Source organism: Oncorhynchus masou, chromosome 12, assembly GCF_036934945.1.
Source record: "Oncorhynchus masou masou isolate Uvic2021 chromosome 12, UVic_Omas_1.1, whole genome shotgun sequence".
In the NCBI taxonomy this organism is placed as follows: Eukaryota; Metazoa; Chordata; class Actinopteri; order Salmoniformes; family Salmonidae; genus Oncorhynchus; species Oncorhynchus masou.
Window position 1 is genome coordinate 20,617,534 of NC_088223.1, and position 19,182 is coordinate 20,636,715.

Sequence of the window (19,182 nt, forward strand, 5' to 3'; positions counted from 1 at the left end):
TTATTAACAAACACCCAAACAAATCAGACAGTCAAGCCAGAAGAAGTAATTATGCAAAGCTGTAAGACTCATTATTAGAAGGGAATCCATTTTGTTATTTTTGGAAATTAATTTATCGTCTAATGCGATAATGAAAGCAGTCACAGCGCTCCATATCACATTAAAGAAATGAGCACCAAAAAGGGCATAACTGGAGAACATATTAAGACTTGACTAGGAGTTGTTTAAATTGGATTCGGGTGAGAGAACCTTTGACCTGGGAATGTAATCGCTCCATAGATCTTACAAGTAGGTTACTTCCAAATGGCATCCTAATTGCTATATAGCGCACTACTTTGTAGGGAATAGGGTGTCATTTGGGATGCACCCTAACCTGTCTACCCTCTATATGACTATAAGCCTATATTGGAAAATCCCATTAATTTGAAAATGATCAGTAACCCCAGCTGTAACAGCCAATAGAGAATAAATTATTTTCTTTCAAGATCACAACCACATGCTCCATATTTAAATAATGCTATATTTAATTATGTAGAGAGAAAGTATGTAGTTCAATGTATAAACTAGAGCCAGAATGACCTCTTTCACAGGATAGGTGAGTGGGATAAGTCTATCAGGGTCCATATTCAAGAGTGCTGATCTCGGATCAGGTTCCCTCTGTCTATATAATATTATTCAGTATAATGGAAAGGCTAAACTGATCCTAGATCAGCACTCCTACTCCGAGAGGCTTTATGAATAAGGGCCCCGATTTTGACAATTTTCCAATGAAGTCATTCGCCATTTAGCAATAACCAAATTAAGATGACTTAAGTGGTAAACAAGTACATTTCAGGCAGAGAGAATTGTGGGGGAAAAGAGGATTATAATTGAGTGATAACATTACGACGTAAAATAAAGATAATTTTATGCAAACTAAGTCCTCACATGTATGCATTAATCCAGTTCCCGACACTAATATCCATGGAAAAACAATACTAAAAACAAATCAAAATAACACAAGACAGCCTACATTAGAAACACTGTTTCTTGTGGGTTGTGTAACCAGTGGCATTTGCGGTAGGATTAAAGGCCCAGTGAAGTTAAAAATGTGATTTTTCTGTGTTTTATATACAGTTAAGTGACAAAATAATGGAAAAACTTGAGTAAATGAGGGATATAAAGTATATTGAAAGCAGGTGCTTCCACACAGGTGGGTTTCATGAGATAATTGAGCAATTAACATCCTATCATGCTTTGGGTCTTGTATAAAAATGCTGGGCAGGCCATTATTTTGGCTACCATGGCTATGCCCCCATAGGATGACAATGCCCCCCACCATCCACAGGTCAGGAGTGGTCACTGAATCGTTTGATGAGCATAAAAACCATATACCATGACAGTTGCAGTCAACAGATATCAACCCAAATGATCACTTATGAAAGACTCTTGAGCGGCGCCTGAGACAGTGTTGTCCACCATCAACAAAACACCGAATTGTGGAAGAATAGAGTTCCAGACACTTGTAGAATCTATGCCAAGGTGTACTGAAGCTGTTCTGGCTTCTGGTGGCCTGTTAAGACACTATGTTGGTGTTTACTTTATTTGGTAGTTACCTGTATATTTCCAGGTTGGAATAATACTGTAAAAAATGCCCTTAGTGTAAGAGCTGTTTGAAAAGACAGCCTCAAATTCCAGCCTGTTTTGGTGGACATCACCTGTAAATTAATTAATAGACCAATAAAAAAAGAGGGGTTTGTATTTGTATTTATTATGGATTAGCTGCTGCCAAGGCTACTCTTCCTGGGGTCTGGCAAAATGAAGGCAGTTATACAATTTATACAAGAAAAACATTAAAATACATTAACAGATATCACAACCCACCTTGTACCCTCAGGCCTCAACTCCACCACTACCACATATCTACAGTACTAAATCCATGTGTACGTTTGTGTATAGTGAATATGTTATTGTGTGTGTGAATGCACGTGTCTGTGTTTGTTCCAAACCTCTCAGTTAATAACAGTAGTTTTCAGTTTTCCACTCCCTACTCAGACACCTCCCAGACAGTAGAGAGAATAACCTAAATTAGCAGGCGTTTCGTTCTTTCTGGTTCTGACGTGAGGGGGGGAAATGGTTGAGGAAGGTTCTCTTCTGCACTGTTCAACCAATCCAGTTAATGTGGTGGAGTTAAGATGGAGTCAATGTCGCCTTATTATTGTCAAAAAAACAGAAGTTCGGGTCCTTTCACCTGATGCATCCGGTTGTTATTAACCCCACAGAGGGTGGGTGGAGAGAGAGGAGACAGAGAAAACAACTTATTCTGCTCCCTCAGCACTTTGGCTGTGTCAAATCTAGTCAAAGCTATGTAATATCTGTGTTAACTAATACATGGGCACATTCCACTATTCTATGGAATGTAATCAATTGTTCAGAAGTGTTGCGAAATATGAGAACTCAGAATATTATTCTGGCCTCAACAATAGTCAATGAATGAATCCGTTTCCCTTGTTTGGATTGATAAAGTAGTATTTGTAGTTATTAGTTAGCAGACTAGTAGTAGTAAAGTGCATACAGAAAGTATTCATACCCCTTGACTTATTCAACATTTTGTTGTGTTACAGCCCGAATTAAAAATGGATTAAATAGATTCTCACCCATCTACACACAATACCCCATAATGACAAAGTGAAAACATGTTTCAACATTTTAGCACATTTATTGAAAATTAAACACAGAAATATCTATAAGTATTCACAACCCTGAGTCAATACTTTGCAGAAGCAACTTTGGTGGCGATTACAGCTTTGAGTCATCCTGGGTATGTCTTCATCAGCTTGGCACATGTGGATTTTGAGATTTTTACCTATTCTCCTTGCAGATTTTCTCAAGCTCTATTAAATTAGATGGGGAAAGGCGAACAGCAATCTTCAAGTCTTTCCACAGATTTCAAAATGGAATTCAAGTCTGGGCTTTGGCTGGACCACTCAAGGACTTTCACATTATTTTTCTAAAGCCATTCTAGTGTTGCTTTGGCTGTATGCTTGGGGTCATTGTCTTGTTGAAGTCGGACGTTTACATACACCTTAGCCAAATACATTTAAACTCAGTTTTTCACAATTCCTGACATTTAATCCTAGTACAAATTCCCTGTTTTAGGTCAGTTAGGATCTCCACTTTATTTTAACAATGTGAAATGTCAGAAAAATAGTAGAAAGAATGATTTATTTAGGCTTTTACTTTTATCACATTCCCAGTGGGTCAGAAGTTTACATACACTCAATTAGAATTTGGTAGCATTGCCTTTAAACTGGTTAACTTGGGTCAAACATTTCAGGAAGTTGTGGGAATTTTGGCCCATTCCTCTTGACAGAGCTGGTGTAACTGAGCCAGGTTTGTAGGCCTCCTTGCTTGCACACTCTTTTTCAGTTCTGCCTACACATTTTCTATAGGATTGAGGTCAGGGCTTTGTGATGGCCACACCTTGACTTTGTTGTCCTTTAGGCATTTTGTCACAACTTTGGAAGTATGCTTTGGTTCATTGCCCATTTGGAAGACCCATTTGCGACCAAGCTTTAACTTCCTGACTGATGTCTTGAGATGTTGCTTCAATATATCCACATAATTTTCCTGCCTCATGATGCAATCTATTTTGTGAAGTGCACCAGTCCCTCCTGCATCAAAGGACCCCCACAACACGATGCTGCCACCCCGTGCGATGGTTCTTTGGCTTGCAGGCCTCCCCCTTTTTCCTCCAAACATAACGATGGTCATTATGGCCAAACAGTTATTTTTTTTCATCAGACCAGAGGACACTTTTCCAAAATGTACAATCTTTGTTGCCATGTGCAGTTGCAAACTTATTATGGAGGTTTTGGAGCAGTGGCTTCTTCCTTGCTGAGCGGTCTTTCAGGTTATGTCGATATAGGACTCCTTTTTACTGTGGATATAGATACTTTTGTACCCGTTTCCCCCAGCATCTTCAGAAGGTCCTTTGCTGTTGTTCTGGGATTGATGTGCACTTTTCGCACCAACGTACGTTCATCTCTAGGAGACAGAATGTGTCTCCTTCCTGAGCGGTATGACGGCTGCGTGGTTCCATGGTGTTTATATTTGCGTACTATTGTTTGTACAGATGAATGTGGTACCTGCAGGCGTTTGGAAATTGTTACAAATGATGAACCAGACTTGTGGAGGTCTAAAAACAAAATTCTGAGGTCCTGGCTAATTTCTTTTGATTTTCCCACGATGTCAAGCAAATCTGTAATGCTGTCAGAGTGGACACTGGGTTCTTAGTCACCTCCCTGACCAAAGTCCTTCTTGCCCGGTAGCTCAGTTTGGTCGGACGGCCAGCTATAAGCTGATACTGGGTAGTCCTATATTTTTGATGGAGACTACTTTGATCTTGGAAACTTTCAACAAATTGTTTTACACCCTTCCCAAGATCTCAATTCTATCTCAGAGATCTACGGACAGTTCCTTGGAATTCATGGTATAGTTTCTGCTCTGACAACTATGGGATCTTATATAAACAGGTGAGTTTCTTTCTAAATCATGTCCAAACAATTGAATTGGCCACATTTGGATTCCATATTTTTTTTTACTCACCTTTATTTAACCAGGTAGGCTAGTTGAGAACAAGTTCTCATTTGCAACTGCGATCTGGCCAAGATAAAGCAAAGCAGTTCGACACATACAACAATACAGAGTTTCCCATGGAATAAACATACAACCAAAGGAGCAAGATAAATAAATAAATACAGTATGGGGATGAGGTAGATTGGATGGGCTATTTACAGATGAGCTATGTACAGATGCAGTCATCTGTGAGCTGCTCTGACAGCTGGTGCTTAAAGCTAGTGAGGGAGGTAAGAGTCTCCAGCTTTAGTGATTTTTGCAGTTCTTTCTAGTCATTGGCAGCAGAGAACTGGAAGGAGAGGCGGCCAAAGGAAGAATTGGCTTTGGGGGTGACCAGTGAGATATACCTGCTGGAGCGCGTGCTACGGATGGGTGCTGCTATGGTGACCAGTGAGCTGAGATAAGATTGGGCTTTACCTAACAAAGACATATAGATGACCTGGAGCCAGTGGGTTTGGCGACTAGTATGAAGCGAGGTCCAGCCAACGAGAGCGTAGAGGTCACAGTGGTGGGAAGTATATGGGGCTTTGGTGACAAAATGGATGGCACTGTGATAGACTGCATCCAATTTGTTGAGTAGAGTGTTGCAGGCTATTTTGTAAATGACATCAATGAAGTTGAGGATCGGTAGGATGGTTAGTTTTACGAGGGTATGTTTGGCAGCATGTGTGAAGGATGTTTTGTTGCGACATAGGAAGCCAATTCTAGATTTAATTTTGGATTGGAGATGTTTAATGTGAGTCTGGAAGGAGAGTTTATAGTCTAACCAGACACCTAGGTATTTGAAGTTGTCCACATATTCAAGTCAGAACCGTCCAGAGTAGTGATGCTGGACGGGAGGGCAGGTGCGGGCAGCGATCGGTTGAAGAGCATGCATTTAGTTTTACTTGCATTTAAGAGCAGTTGGAGGCCACGGAAGGAGAGTTGTATGGCATTGAAGCTTGTCTGCTGGTTATTTAACACAGTGTCCAAAGAAGGGCCAGAGGTATACAGAATGGTGTTGTCTGCGTAGAGGTGGATCAAAGAATCACCAGCAGCAAGAGCGACATCATTGATGTATACAGAGAAGAGAGTCGGCCCGAGAATTTAACCTTGTGGCACCCCTATAGAGACTGCAAGAGGTCCGACAACAGGCCCTCTGATTTTACACACTGAACTCTGTCAGAGAAGTAGTCGATGAATCAGGCGAGGCAATCATTTGAGAAACCAAGGTTGTTGAGTCTGCCAATAAGAATGTGGTGATAGAGTCGAAAGCCTTGGCCAGGTCGATGAATACGACTGCACAGTAATGTCTCTTATCGATGGAGGTTATGATATCATTTAGGACTTTGAGCGTGGCTGAGGTGCACCCATGACCAGCTCGGAAACCAGATTGCATAGTGGAGAAGGTAGGGTGGGATTCAAAATGGTCGGTGATCTGTTTGTTAACTTGGCTTTTGAAGACCTTAGAAAGGCAGGGTAGAATAGATATAGGTCTGCAGCAGTTTTGGTCTAGAATGTCTCCCCCTGTGAAGAGGGGGATGATCGCGGCAGCTTTCCAATCTATGGGAATCCCAGACGATATGAGAGAGAGGTTGAACAGGCTAGTAATAGTGGTTGCAACAATTTCGGCCGATCATTTTTAGAAAGAGAGGGTCCAGATTGTCTAGTTCGGCTGATTTGTAGGGGTCCAGATTTAGCAGCTCTTTCAGAACGAACATCAGCTATCTGGATTTGTGTGAAGGAGAAGTGGGGGAGGTTTGGGCGAGTTGCAGTGGGGGGTGGAGGGCTGTTGATCTGGGTAGCGGTTGTCAGGTGGAAAGCATGCCCAGCCATAGAAAAATGCTTATTGAAATTCTCAATTATAGTGAATTCATCGATGGTGAGTGTTTCCTAGCCTCATTGCAGTGGGGAGCTGGGAGGTGCTGCTATTATTCTCCATGGAGTTTACAGTGTCGCAGAACCTTTTAGGGAGTTTTTGCTACAGGGTGCAAATTTCTGCTTGAAAAAGCTAGCCTTAGCTTTCCTAACTGCCTGTGTATATTTGTTCATAACTTCCCTGACAAGTTGCATATCACGGGGGATGTTCGATGCTAATTCAGAATGCCACAGGATGTTTTTGTGCTGGTCAAGGGCAGTCAGGTCTGCAGAGAACCAAGTTCCTGGTTCTACATTTTTTGAATGGGGCATGCTTATTTAAGATGGTGAGGAAGGCACTTAAAAAAAATAACCAGGCACCCTCTACTGACGGGATAAGGTCAATATCCTTCCAGGATACCCGGATCAGGTCGATTAGAGAGACCAACCTCAGAGAGACCAACGGGAAGAGACCAACCTCAGAAATTGCAGCCCAAATAAATGCTTCACAGAGTTCAAGTAACAGACACATCTCAACAACTGTCAGAGGAGACTGTGTGAATCAAGCCTTGCCTTGGGCCAAGATACATGAGAAATGGACATTAGACCGGTAGAAATATGTCCTTTGGTCTGGAGTCCAAATTGGGGGGTGGTGGTAGTAGTGGTAGTTGACTAGTTGCAGTAGTAGCAGTTGACTAGTTGTAGTAGTGGCAGCAGTAGTTGACTAGTTGCAGTAGTAGCAGCAGTAGCAGCAGTAGCAGCAGTAGTAGTTGACTAGTTGCAGTAGTAGTAGTTGACTAGTTGCAGTAGTGTCAGCAGTAGTAATTGACTAGTTGCAGCAGTAGTAGTTGACTAGTTGCAGTTGACTTTTTATTTTATTTTACCTTTATTTGACTATGCAAGTCAGTTAAGAACAAATTCTTATTTTCAATGACGGCCTAGGAACATTACTGCCTGTTCAGGGGCAGAACTTGCAACCTTCCGGTTACTAGTCCAACACTCTAACCACTAGGCTACCTTGCCGCCCCTAGTTGCAGTAGTGGCAGCAGTTGACTAGTTGCAGTAGTAGTAGTTGACTAGTTGCAGTAGTAGCTGACTTTTTTTTTTAACCTTTATTTAACTAGGCAAGTCAGTTAAGAAAAAAATCTTATTTTCAATGACTAGGAACAGTGGGTTAACTGCCTGTTCAGGGGCGGAATGACAGATTTTGCACCTTGTCAGCTCGGGGGTTTGAACTTGCAACCTTCCGGTTACTAGTCCAACGCTCTAACCACTAGGTTACCCTGCCACCCCTAGTTGCAGTAGTGGCAGTAGTAGTTGACTAGTTGCAGTAGTAGTAGTTGACTAGTTGTAGTAGTGGCAGCAGTAGTAGCAGTTGACTAGTTGCAGTAGTGGCAGCAGTAGTAGTTGACTAGTTGCAGTAGTAGTAGTTGACTAGTTGTAGTAGTGTCAGCAGTAGTAGTTGAATAGTTGTAGTAGTAGCAGCAGTAGTTGACTAGTTGCAGTAGTAGCAGCAGTAGTTGACTAGTTGCAGTAGTAGTTGACTAGGTGTAGTAGTAGCAGCAGCAGCAGTATTTGACTAGTTGAAGTAGTAGCAGTAGTAGTAGTGGACTAGATACAGTAGTAGTTGACTAGTTGCAGTAGTAGCAGCAGTAGTTGACTAGTTGCAGTAGTAGTTGACTAGTTGTAGTAGTAGCAGCAGCAGCAGTAGTTGACTAGTTGAAGTAGTAGCAGTAGTAGTAGTAGTTGACTAGTTGCAGTACTGGCAGCAGTAGTAGTAGTTGACAAGTTGTAGTCGTAGCAGCAGTAGTAGTTGACTAGTTGCAGTAGTAGCAGCAGTAGTAGTCGTTGACTCGTGGCAGTACTAGCAGTAGTAGTAGTTGACTAGTTGTAGTACTAGTTGTTGACTAGTTGTAGTAGTAGCAGCAGTAGTAGTTGTTGACTAGTTGTAGTAGTAGCAGCAGTAGTAGTTGACTAGTTGTAATAGTAGGTTTATTCTAGATCTGACTGTAGCTTAAATTATGTAACCTGGGGTCCCTAGCACTAGCAACCTCCCTGCCAAGCTGCTGCTAGCTCCATTATTCTCCCTCCTAAAGAGGCCCAGCCATCAATGACCTTCAAAGACACGGTTCCTGTTGATCCTAAGGCTGAACTAATGACATCTACAAAGCCGTCTCCTTTCATTTTGAGTGGCACCCATCTCCCCCAGCCATTCAGGGCATAGACAACGAGGAAAGACCCATCTCCCAGCCATTCAGGGGATAGATGACGAGAAGAGACAGCGACGGAACATTAAACAGATTGATTTTGATTCTGCACACAAGAGCCCTGCCGTAAATCATGCAATACTCAGAGGCACACAACAAAAAATGTAATCAGTCTTGTTTACTAGAGGGAAAACAATATGGATGCGACATGGGGTCTTATCGCTGGCAAGCGGATAGAGGGGAAAGAATTAAACAAGAATGACAGGAAAGAGTGGGATGGCATATTTCATTCCTCAAGAGGAAGGAGGAAAGACGAGGACTTAATGATGTGTGGAAACGGACAAGAGAAGGCCATACGGTACAGTAAAGGGATAGTTCACATCATTGCTCAGCTTTGTTCATCAACAGGTTTATACTAAACAGCCTGGTTGCTCACTAGGTTTCTTCCTCCTAGGGAGGAAGGCTCTTTGTGGTCTAGGCAGGGTTACTGTAAACTACAATCAGTCACGTCTGAGGAGGGAGGGATGCTCTGGTCTATTGGCCTCCCCGGTACTTAATTAATAGTATGGCTCGTTGTTAGTACTTGGTGCTTAACTCCGCGGTGGGCCTAGCTACCCCACTGCTCGCCTCGACCCTCCGCTAAATTTCACCAATTACTCTAATCATCACAGAGGGGGTGAGGTTTCCTTTGTAAAGGCGTTAATTAAGACCTAGCCAAGGCTGATCGTTTACTGCCTTGCCTTTGGTTCACTGAACTCAGTCCTGGGGCGTGTTCAGTAGGGAACACTATAGCAATACGTTTCGCAACGGAAAATGAAAACTAGCATATCTTATTGGAGTTCTGGTTGTTTCACTCCCCTTTCAAAAACTTTTCTCCCTACTGGATAGGAGTTGGCTCTAGAAAGGGATAGGTCTCCTTCTGGTGCAGACAGGACATGTGGAAGTTCATTAGAGTTAACAGCCTCAGAAATTGCAGCCCAAATAAATGCTTCACAGAGTTAAAGTAACAGACACATCTCAACATCAACTGTTCAGAGGAGACTGTGTGAATCAGGCCTTCATGGTCAAATTGCTGCAAAGAAACCACTACTAAAGGACACCAATAATAAGAAGAGACTTGCTTGGGACAAGAAACACGAGCAATGGACATTAGACCAGTGGAAATTTGGTCTTTGGTCTGGAGTCCAAATTTGAGATTTTTGGTTCCAACCGCCATGTCTTTGTAAGATGTAGTGTGGGTGACCGGATGATCTCTGCATGTGTATTACCCACCGTAAAGCATGGATGAAGAGGTGTTATGGTGTGGGGGTGCTTTGCTGGTTACACTGTCTGTGATTTATTTAGAATTCAAAGCACACTTAACCAGCATGGCTACCACAGCATTCTGCAGCGATATGCCACCCCATCTGGTTTGCGCTTAGTGGGACTATCATTTGTTTTTCAACAGGAGAATGATCCAACACACCTCCAGGCTGTGTAAGGGCTATTTGACCAAGAAGGAGAGTGATGTAGTGCTGCATCAGATGACCTGGCCTCCACAATCCCCCGACCTCAACCAAATGGTTTGGGATAAGTTGGACCGCAGAGTGAAGGAAAAGCAGCCATGTGCTCAGCATGTGGGAACTCCTTCAAGACTGTTGGAAAAGCATTCCAGGTGAAGCTGGTTGAGAAAATGCCAAGAGTGTGCAAAGCTGTAATCAAGGCAAAGGGTGGCTATTTGAAGAATATAAAATCTATTTTGATTTGTTTTTGGTTACTACATATATCTGACCATGCTACTAATGACAGAATGACAGTATAATATGTTCTCTCCAACAATGGAATTTAAAGCTGGAATCCTTAATGGTGTAACAGCGATGGCCGTTTTACAATATTACAACAAAGAAGTTACTGCAAACAACAAACCCTGTTTTTCCCTCTGACATGGTTGCACACGCGATAGAACAGCAGCACATGTACTGCAATCATTTGTTTTTACGACTCACAATGCTCCCCATTTTATTTTATTTTTTAAATATTTTTATTATTTTCCAATATAATAAAAAAAGAGATACAAACATTGACATTCCTTATAGTGTTGAATGGGAGGCAAATTTAGAGGACAAAACAAAACTTAACTCACAAATACAAAAATCCTATTAGGTGGAACATATTACAAGACAGCCTATAGTCATTACAAGCAGTGTAGTTAAACCCAAAATAAATATGGAGTGGAGTACAGCACAGAGTAGCAGCAGATCATCAACCCAGTTATGAAGGGGGAACAAACCCTTTATCCAGTATTGGCTGCCATATTTTGTAAAACATTGGACTTCTATTGGAGGTATTGTATCAAATCTTTTCCATATTCATTACATTCCCTAAATCCCGTAACCACATTTCAAAAGGTAGGTACAGTCTCCAATTTCCAAAATTGCAAAATGAGCCTTTGGCTTACAGAGTACAAAGAGAGACAGCGTTCCCTTCCTGGTTATTCCCCATCAACTGTGCCAAACAGAGTGATCAATTGTTCTGGGGCTATAACTCTATTGAAGGCTTTAGATAAGTAATCAAAAGTGAGAGCCCAGTAAGCATGTAACTTAGGACATGTCCAAAATAAGTGGGTCAAAGTCCGCTCATCCTGTGGTGAAATATCCGGAAATATTTTTATAACCTTTGAGTAATGTAACCTGTGTATCACCTTAAACTGTACAAGGTTGTGTCTGGCATTCACTGAAGTGTGGTTGATATTCCTGAGAGTATCTACTCAGTCCTCATCTGAGATTTCTGAACCAAATTCCTGCTCTCAAGCAGTTTTAATAGTGTCTGTAGATCCCTCTATGTGGGTCTGTAGCATATCAAAGGTCAAGAGACCGACCCTTTTGAATGGGGTTTGACAAGGATATCTAATGTAGGATTATTTGTCTTAATGCCATACTGTGGGATATGTATCCTTAAGAAATTCCTGATTTGGAGGTATCTGAAAAAATGTGTTGCTGACATGTTAAAATAAATCCTCTTAGGGATCCGACCCTTTTTTTCTTTCAATTTTCACCTAAAATGACATACCCAAATCTAACTGCCTGTATCTCAAGCATTGAAGCAAGGATATGCATATGCGTGATACCATTTGAAAGGAAACACTTTGAAGTTTGTGGAAAGGTGAAATGAATATTGGAGAATAAAAACACATTAGATCTGGTAAAATAAAACAAAGACAATATCAACATTTTTTTTGCACCATCTTTGAAATGCAAGAGCAAGACCATAGTGTATTATTCCAGACCAGGTGCAATTTAGATTTTGGCCACTACATGGCAGCAGTGTATGTGCAAAGTTTTAGACTGATCCAATGAACCATTGCATTTATCTTCAATTTGTTTTACATTAAAACTGTTCAAATAAGCCTAACTGGTTTATTAAAACATTTTCAAGCTCATAACTGTGCACTCTCCTCAAACAATAGCATGGTATTATTTCACTGTAATAGCTACAGTAAATTGGACAGTGCAGTTAGTTAACAAGAATTTAAGCTTTCTGCCAATATCAAATATGTCTTTGTCCTGGGAATTTCTCTTGTTAATTACAATTTGAAGCTAATCGCATTAACCTACGTTAGCTCAACCGCCCCATGGGGTTCCCACCGATCCAGAAGAAGGTTTACCCTGTAACTGTTGAAATTAAGCTAAATGACCATCAATGAATTAAAGTTATTGATTGTTGTGAGCCCCTTCTCCCTCCACTGTGAAAACACCATATCATCCAATGCAGGGTGGAAAGAATTAATCAAATTGGACAGTCAAGGTATATATTGGGTATGTTAAGAAAATACCTTATCTGTTTCCAGATCCTAAGAGTGTGACAAATTAATGGGTTAGAGTCATAAGAGGCTTTTTTCACACATTCTGGGGTATTAACAAGTGCAGGGAGTGGTGAGCGTCGACAGGATGCCTGCTCAATCAAAAGGCATATCATTCTGACGGATCCCAGGTAAACGTTCCCTCCAGAAAGACACAATGTTCAGATTGGCAGCACAATAATACAGTTTAAAGTGAGGAAGGCCAAAGCCCCCCTCTATCTTGTACTTGCATAAATGCTTCTTTGAAATTCTGGCTGCCTTGTTATCCCATAAAAATGCAACTACTATTGAATCCAGTTTCTTAAAATAGCTTTGTTGTATGAAATTGGGTAGACATTGGAAGAGGTAAAGAAACCTGGGGAAAGGACAACCATTTTAATAGAGTTCATCCCACCAACCAAGGAAATATTCCAAAAATCTATACTTTGTTTAATTTTCATGATCAATTTTCATGTCCCAATATGTTTTCAACAGCTGATCAAATTTTCTTGTCACTACAATTTGTCCATCACAGTTCTAAATGGGGTAGATTGCAGAAATTGGAATGCTGCTGCGGTCATCCCCCTCTTCTAAGGGGGAGACACTCTAAACCCAACCTGCTACAGACCTATATCTATCCAATCCTGCCTTTCTAAGGTCTTCGAAAGCCAAGTTAACAAACAGATCACCAACCATTTTGAATCCCACAGTACCTTCTTCGCTATGCAATCTGGTTTCCGAGCTGGTCATGGGTGCACCTCAGCCACGCTCAAGATCCTAAACGATATCATAACCTCCATCCATAAGAGACAATACTGTGGAGCAGTATTCATAGACCTAGCCAAGGCTTTCGACTCTGTCAATCACCACATTCTTATTGGCAGACTCAACAGCCTTGGTTTCTCAAATGACTGCCTCACCTGGTTCACCAACTACTTCTCTGACAGAGTTCAGTGTGTCAAATCGGGGGGCCTGTTCTCCGGAACTCTGGCAGTCTCTATGGGGGTGCCACAGGGTTCAATTCTCGGGCCGACTCTCTTCTCTGTATACATCAATAATGTCACTCTTGCTGCTGGTGATTATCTGATCCACATCTATGCAGACGATACCATTCTGTATACCTTTGGCCCTTCTATGGACACTGTGTTAACTAACCTCCAGACGAGCTTCAATGCCATACAACTCTCCTTCCGTGGCCTCCAACTGCTCTTAAATTCAAGTAAAACGAAATGCATGCTCTTCAACCGATCGCTACCAGCACCTGCCCGCTCGTCCAGCATCACGACTCTGGATGGTTCTTACTTAGAATATGTGGAGATCTACAAATACCTAGGTGTCTGGTTAGACTGTAAACTCTCCTTTCAGACTCACATTAAGCATCTCCAATACAAAATTAAATCTAGAATCAGCTTCCTATTTCGCAACAAAGCATCATTCACTCATGCTGCCAGACATACCCTCGTAAAACTGACTATCCTACCGATCACGGACTTTGGCGATGTAATTCACAAAATAACCTCCAACACAAATTGGATGCAGTCTATCACAGTGCCATCCGTTTTGTCACCAAAGCCCCATATACTACCCACCACTGCGACCTGTATGCTCTCGTTGGCTGGCCCTCGCTTCATATTCGTTGCCAAACCCAATGGCTCCAGGTCATCAATAAGTCTTTGCTAGGTAAAGCCCCGCCTTATCTCAACTATCGCATATATTTCACTGGTCACCCCCAAAGCCAATTCCTCCTTGGGCCGCCTCTCCTTCCAGTTCTCTGCTGACTGGAACGAATTGCAAAATTCACTGAAGCTGGAGATTCATATCTCCCTCACTAACTTTAAGCATCAGCTGTCAGAGCCGCTAAAAAGATCACTGCACCTGTACATAGCCCATCTGTAAATACCCCATCCAATTACCTCATCCTCACACTGTTATTTACTTTTTTGCACCCCATCTCTACTTGCACATTCATCTTCTGCACACCGATCACTCCAGTGTTTAGTTGCTAAATTGTAATTATTTTGCCACTATGGCCTATTTATTGCCTTTCCTCCCTTATCTTACCTCATTTGCACACACTGTATATATACTTTTTTTCTTCTATTGTGTTATTGACTGTACGTTTTGTTTATTCCATGTGTAACTCTGTGTTGTTGTTTGTGTTGCACTTCTTTCCTTTATCTTGGCCAGGTCACAGTTGTAAATGATAACTAGTTCTCAACTAGCCTACCTGGTTAAATAAAGGTGAAATATTCTTTTTTTTAAATACGTTGAAAAGGAGTCTCAAATTGTAGTATATACAGGCGTGGTCAAAAGTTTTGCGAATGACACAAATATACATTTTCAGAAAGTCTGCTGCCTCAGTTTGTATGATGGCAATTTGCATATACTCCAGAAGGTTATTAAGAGTGATCAGATGAACTGCAATTAATTGCAAAGTCCCTCTTTGCCATGCAAATGAACTGAATCCCAAAACAACATTTCCACTGCATTTCAGCCCTGCCACAAAAGGACCAGCTGACATTGTGTCAGTGATTCTCTTGTTAAGACAGGTGTGAGTGTTGTTGAGGACAAGGCTGGAGATCTCTCTGTCATGCTGATTGAGTTCGAATAACAGACTGGAAGTTTCAAAAGGAGGGTGGTGCTTGGAATCATTGTTCTTCCTCTGTCAACCATGGTTACCTGCAAGGAAACATGTGCAGTCATCATTGCTTTGTACAAAAAGTGCTTCACAGGTGGTTTCACTTTATGTGGTTTGTCACCCAGTTCAAAATAACTTTGTTGCGTTCTAGCAAGTAAAGAGCTCACCCATTTCGAAAGGATGGTATTGTATTCATATTTCAACTTTGTGATCTTCTCAAGGACTGCATTCGAGGAAACTCTTGTTTGCCTAACTCTTATAATTTCTTTCAGCCTAGTATTGGTGCGTTTCCTCCTCTCCGATGTATATGAAATAATGTGACCTCTAATCACAGCCTTGAGAGATTCCCAAAGGGTAGAGTCGTCGACATCCCCATGTCATTAGCTCCAAGGAAAAACGTTATCTGCTCCTTCAAATACTGACAAAAGGCATCATCTTTCAATAAGTGAGCGTCTAAGCGCCACGGTCGACGACCTGCATACATATTGTCCTGTTTCAGCACCATGGACAGAGGAGAGTGGTCTGTAAGTAAGTAGAATCGGGTGACAGGTAACCGACACAGCTGCTGAAATTAGTTGAGTCCAACAAAAAATAGTAAATTCTGGAATATGACTTATGAACTGACAAGAAGAAAGAATAATCCCTATCTGTTAGCTTCCAAATATAGACAATGTTAAGGTTTGTCATCAATATATTTAGACAGACACTGGCATTTGATTGTTCGAGTGACATTGATAGCTGTTAATCGAAAAGAGGATCTAGTCGCCTCCAACAATAACACTTGTATCCGACATATTTGGTATGGTCTTAAATATGCTTTGAAAAAAGTTTGGATCATCGAAGTTGGGTCCATATAAATTGACCAAGGTTATTGGTATCGAATTCAGTGTACCAGCCACAATAATATACTGACCTTTAGGATCTGAAATCGAGGATGAGTAAATACAAGGAATGATTTTCCTTATCAGGATTCTTCTCCCTCTCGCTTTTGCATCAAAATTATACTGGTATATCTGATCGATCCAGACAACTCGTAGTTTGGCCTAAGCCAAGCGTTTAATACGAGTTTCTTGAAGAAGCACTATGTCAGTGGCCAGTGATTTAAGATGAGAAAAAACCTTGGCTCTTTTCACAACATGACCTAAGCCATTGCAGTTCCAACTGACTATCTTTAATCCACCAGGTCTACTCTGTGCCCGGTCACTATGTGGCATTTCTTATTTTAGAGCAAACTGTTTCTGTCATATAAAACCCAAAAGAAAAACGTCCCGTCATGCGGGAATTTGCCGTGCCACCTGTACTAACAGTGAACATAAAACAGACACCATCCCCCTTCCCGTCTCATTACTGAGTGACATCCCCAAATGAAGCACTCCTTGACTAACACACAAACCTTAGGGTGCCTAGACATAACACTTATCGGCACCTATCGATGCTCTGCATATAAACAAAGATCAAATAACACATAACTCTCATGTTAGGGGGTGAGTGGGACTAAAACATGATATTGCTTATGTAGCATTGTTTAGCCTAACATCTCACCCATCATTATAAGTCCCCATTTCTGATCGAAAAGACATCGGCAGAAAATTCAAAACATATTCCTGGCCTGTAGTTGGCCACTTAGCCGGCTGACACAGCAGTTCAGTATCCTCAGCCAGGGAGCTTGCTTGACAAGAACAGTTCGGCCTCTTTTGGGTTGTCAAATGTACAGTTGATCTGTCGACTGTCACCTTAAACTGAGCTGGAAAGAGGAATCCATATAGGATGTTGGCCGCCGTGCATTTTGCCCTGCAACTTGTATCTTTCCGTTTGTATCTTGTATCTTTCCAGCTTGAGGATGAGATCCCTGGTCTGGGGATAGTGCAGCCGTGCGATGAATGGCCTTGGCTAGCTTCAATGCTAGTGATCTGTGTGCGCGGTTGATCAGGATGGGAGTTTTGAAGTGTTCAATCCCCAGCAGTGCCGGTATCAGCTCCGAGACAAATTCAGTTGGTTTCCCTTTCTCAGTGTCCTCCTGGATCCCAAATATTCAGATGTTTGGGCATCTTGAATGCGATTCAAGCATTTCCTGTCGGACTTTCAGTGTTTTGTTGTGCACTGTTCCTCAATGTCCTGTAGCCTGGTCTCGTGATGAACTGTTGTCTGCTCAACCTCATGCACCCTGCCCTTGGTTGCCTTCACAGTTTCAGACAAAGTCCTAATACTCTTTGAGATATCAGCCAACCATGTGTCCACCTTTCTTCTTAGTGAGTTTATAGCGGCCAGTAGGTCATTTGGAGTAGGTGCTGTGGAGAGCTCGTGGGTTGGCAATGTTGACATTGGTTTGTTTTCTGTCTCATCCAAATTATCTTGTTTAGCGCCCCCTTTTTTGATGCCTTTTCCTTTTGTCATATTGTCAGACAATGTTTTAAGTTATAGGTTGTGAGAGATTAAGATAAATATGAAATCATTTAAAAATTGAGTGGCGCTCTAACAAAACATATATTCCATAGCACACTCTCTAGCGCCCCCCAAAGCTACCCATATTTGCTTCGTCAAACAAAATGAAAAAAAGAGAGAAATAGTAATGCTGTCTTTTTGTAGGCACTTCCAACGCCATGGTTCGCTGGACAAAGCCTATGGGGAAATTAATGGAGTTTTTGGAGGGTTTTTGGAGAAAGCTGAAAATCTGTCTGTGGTAAGCACAGGCTTAGGAGATCTTATACATTTTGGTCTATGAGATAATCTTCAACAGCTAACATCACTTTTTGTGATTTTTTTGTATTTATGTCATTTAAAAATGCATAAAGCACATAAAAGCTTCATAATTCCTAAAGGTCATGTTAACTGACTGATATTATATCATAAAACAAAACATAAGATCTCCTAAGCCTGTGTTAACCTCTGACCTTATTTTCAGCGGTTATCCAAAAACCTTATTCTTTCCCACAGGAATAGCTGAATGAACCAGAGATAACTCATTTCAGTTTGTTAGGAGCTGGAGAGCTCCATAACAGCGACCGTGGGGTGGACAGTGTTGCTGTTACTGGGGAAGGTTATCTAAGGTCTCTACCAGAATGCACCTGTCACTCCTGAAACTCAGGGCAGATGGGGAGGAATTTACAACTTCCACACTTGTCTTACATTTAGTCCAGCACTGATGAAAATAGCAGATGTTCTGCACTCCAAGAGAGGGGTTGGGGGGGGGGGTCTGGTATGTCTTTCGCTATCCCTTCTTCCCGTCGGCTCTCACTGGCTTGTGACTGATGGCAAGGAGACGGAGAAAACCAACCCATACAAACCCAACCTACAGTGTAGAACTGTCGGCTAATGGCATCAGCCTCTAACAATGCCATTTCTACAATCCAACACCACATCAGTGACATAATCAAATTATAAACCGGGTAGTTTGGGTCTTGGATAACAGACAATATACCACAGGTATGACACAATATTACTTGTTTTCTGTTGTAATTAAGTTGGTAACCAGTTTATAATAGCAATAAGGTCCCTCGGGGGGTTGCGGTAGGGCTAAGGGCTGTATCCAGGCACACTATTGAAACACAACGGGGGCATGATTACGAGAGAGAGAGACGGACAGAGAGAAAAGTGAGCGGGGCCTTGATGACATTTCAACATTTAATTTCATCACAACAGCTGCTGAAGACAGACGAGACAGAGAGACAGACAGCAAGAGACAGAGACAGGGGTGTTGACCTTTAACAGTGTAGGATTTGAAAAACGACAAAGCTGTGAATGGAAAGATGGTTGTGTCCCAAACAGCCCTCTATTCCCTATAGAGTGCACTACTTAAAACCAGAGGCCAAAGTAGTGCACTATATAGGGAATAGTGCCATTTGGGACACAGCTCGAAGCCTCCCGTTGACACTGACCTGCTCCATCCACACCCCTAGCCCTTCTCTGGAGCCCACAAGATCATGGTCATGTCCATGGACACAGAGAGCAGGCTCAGAGACTGATGCTGGTCGCATCCTATATGGGTAGTTGCCAGAACTGCAGCAGGCAGACAGACAGTGAGTGATTTGAACTAATAAAAGAGTTTAGGGGTCACCCTTTCTGATTTC

At 41.8% G+C, this 19,182-nt stretch overlaps 1 pseudogene; it reads right to left on the bottom strand.

Annotated features, from left to right (window-relative positions):
* The window catches only part of LOC135549272 (elongator complex protein 2-like), a 36,066-nt pseudogene extending 16,977 nt beyond the window's left edge, over positions 1-19,089 (bottom strand).
* Between the last annotated feature and the right edge of the window lie 93 nt (positions 19,090-19,182).